Source organism: Taudactylus pleione, unplaced genomic scaffold, assembly GCF_031769625.1.
Source record: "Taudactylus pleione unplaced genomic scaffold, aTauple2 ptg000550l, whole genome shotgun sequence".
NCBI classification, from domain to species: domain Eukaryota; kingdom Metazoa; phylum Chordata; class Amphibia; order Anura; family Myobatrachidae; genus Taudactylus; species Taudactylus pleione.
Window position 1 is genome coordinate 3970001 of NW_028284952.1, and position 2500 is coordinate 3972500.

General features: G+C 37.3%; 12 pseudogenes; all 12 read left to right on the forward strand.

The window, feature by feature from the left end:
• Positions 1–12, forward strand: part of LOC148498602 (5S ribosomal RNA) — a 119-nt pseudogene extending 107 nt beyond the window's left edge.
• A 116-nt stretch (positions 13–128) lies between these two features.
• Positions 129–247, forward strand: LOC148498603 (5S ribosomal RNA; annotated as a pseudogene).
• Positions 248–362: 115 nt separating this feature from the next.
• On the forward strand, positions 363–481 carry LOC148498604 (5S ribosomal RNA; annotated as a pseudogene).
• Positions 482–597: 116 nt separating this feature from the next.
• On the forward strand, positions 598–716 carry LOC148498605 (5S ribosomal RNA; annotated as a pseudogene).
• A 116-nt stretch (positions 717–832) lies between these two features.
• On the forward strand, positions 833–951 carry LOC148498606 (5S ribosomal RNA; annotated as a pseudogene).
• A 115-nt stretch (positions 952–1066) lies between these two features.
• LOC148498607 (5S ribosomal RNA) lies at positions 1067–1185 on the forward strand (annotated as a pseudogene).
• Positions 1186–1300: 115 nt separating this feature from the next.
• Positions 1301–1419, forward strand: LOC148498608 (5S ribosomal RNA; annotated as a pseudogene).
• A 116-nt stretch (positions 1420–1535) lies between these two features.
• LOC148498609 (5S ribosomal RNA) lies at positions 1536–1654 on the forward strand (annotated as a pseudogene).
• A 116-nt stretch (positions 1655–1770) lies between these two features.
• LOC148498610 (5S ribosomal RNA) lies at positions 1771–1889 on the forward strand (annotated as a pseudogene).
• A 116-nt stretch (positions 1890–2005) lies between these two features.
• On the forward strand, positions 2006–2124 carry LOC148498611 (5S ribosomal RNA; annotated as a pseudogene).
• Positions 2125–2248: 124 nt separating this feature from the next.
• LOC148498612 (5S ribosomal RNA) lies at positions 2249–2367 on the forward strand (annotated as a pseudogene).
• Positions 2368–2483: 116 nt separating this feature from the next.
• LOC148498613 (5S ribosomal RNA) overlaps positions 2484–2500 on the forward strand; it is a 119-nt pseudogene continuing 102 nt past the window's right edge.

Sequence of the window (2500 nt, forward strand, 5' to 3'; positions counted from 1 at the left end):
GTGCTGTAGGTAATTTTATACTGCCATAACAGTCTTTTCTATTACATTTTACATTTAATTTTTTCAACTTATCAATGAATTTACTTGAGTTAAGAAGTAATAGAGGTCTAAAGTTAATGCTTTTGAGCACCTACAGCCAAACCACACTGTACATGCCCAATCTCGTCTGATCTTGGAAGCTATGCAGTGTTGGGCCTGGTTAGTACTTGGACGGGAGACCACCTGGGAATACCAGGTGCTATAGGTAATTTTATAAAGCCATAACATTCTTTTCTATTACATTTTAAATTTCATTTTTCAACTTATCATTGAATATACTTGAGTTAAGAAGTAAAAGAGGTCTAAAGTTAATGTTTTTGAGCACCTACAGCCAAACCACACTGGACATGCCCAATCTCGTCTGAACTTGGAAGCTATGCAGTATTGGGCCTGGTTAGTACTTGGATGGGAGACCACCTGGGAATATGAGGTTCTGTAGGTAATTTTATACTGCCATAACATTCTTTTCTATTACATTTTACATTTAATTTTTTCAACTTATCAATGAATTTACTTGAGTTAAGAAGTAATAGAGGTCTAAATTTAATGCTTTTGAGCACTTACAGCCAAACCACACTGGACATGCCCAATCTCGTCTGATCTTGGAAGCTATGCAGTGTTGGGCCTGGTTTGTACATGGATGGGAGACCACCTGGGAATACCAGGTGCTGTAGGTAATTTTAGACAGCCATAACATTCTTTTCTATTACATTTTACATTTAATTTTTTCAACTTATCAATGAATTTACTTGAGTTAAGAAGTAATAGAGGTCTAAAGTTAATGCTTTTGAGCACCTACAGCCAAACCACAGTGGAAATGCCCAATCTCATCTGATCTTGGACGCTATGCAGTGTTGGGCCTGGTTAGTACTTGGATGGGAGACCACCTGGGAATACCAGGAGCTGTAGGTAATTTTATACTGCCATAACATTCTTTTCTATTACATTTTACATTTAATTTTTCAACTTATCTTTGAATTTACTTGAGTTAAGAAGTAAAACAGGTCTAAAGTTAAAGTTTTTGAGCACCTACAGCCAAGCCACACTGGACATGCCCAATCTCGTCTGATCTTGGAAGCTATGCAGTGTTGGTCCTGGATAGTATTTCGATGGGAGACCACCTGGGAATACCCGGTGCTGTAGGTAATTTTATACTGCCATAACATTCTTTTCTATTACATTTTACATTTAATTTTTTCAACTTATCAATGAATTTACTTGAGTAAAGAAGTAAAAGATGTCTAAAGTTAATGTTTTTTGCGCCTACAGCCAAACCACACTGGACATGCCCAATCTCGTCTGATCTTGGAAGCTATGCAGTGTTGGGCCTGGTTAGTACTTGAATGGGAGACCACCTGGGAATACCAGGTGCTGTAGGTAATTTTATACTGCCATAACATTCTTTTCTATTACATTTTACATTTAATTTTTTCAACTTATCAATGAATTTCCTTGAGTTAAGAAGTAATAGAGGTCTAAATGTAATGCTTTAGAGCACCTACAGCCAAACCACACTGGACATGCCCAATCTCGTCTGATCTTGGAAGCTATGCAGTGTTGGGCCCGGTTTGAACTTGGATGGGAGACCACCTGGGAATACCAGGTGCTGTAGATAATTTTAGACAGCCATAACATTCTTTTCTATTACATTTTACATTTAATTTTTTCAACTTATCAATGAATTTACTTGAGTTAAGAAGTAAAAGAGGTCTAAAGTTAATGATTTTGAGCACCTACAGCCAAACCACACTGGACATGCCCAATCTCGTCTGATCTTGGAAACTATGCAGTGTTGGGCCTGATTAGTACTTGGATGGGAGACCACCTAAGAATCCAAGGTGCTGTAGGTATTTTTATACTGCCATAACAGTCTTTTCTATTACATTTTACATTTAATTTTTTCAACTTATCAATGAATTTACTTGAGTTAAGAAGTAATAGAGGTCTAAAGTTAATGCCTTTGAGCACCTACAGCCAAACCACACTGGACATGCCCAATCTCGTCTGATCTTGGAGGCTTTGCAGTGTTGGGCCTGGTTAGTACTTGGACGGGAGACCACCTGGGATTACCAGGTGCTGTAGGTATTTTTATATAGCCATAACATTCTTTTCTATTACATTTTACATTACATTTTTTCAAATTATCAATGAATTTACTTGAGTTATGAAGTAAAAGAGGTCTAAAGTAAAAAAGTTAATGTTTTTAAGTGCCTACAGCCAAACCACACTGGACATGCCCAATCTCATCTGATCTTGGAAGCTATGCAGTGTTGGGCCTGGTTAGTACTTGAATGGGAGACCACCTGGGAATACCAGGTGCTGTAGGTAATTTTATACTGCCATAACATTCTTTTCTATTACATTTTACATTTAATTTTTTCAACTTGTCCATGAATTTCCTTGAGTTAAGAAGTAATAGAGGTCGAAAGTTAATGCTTTTGAGCACCTACAGCCAATCCAC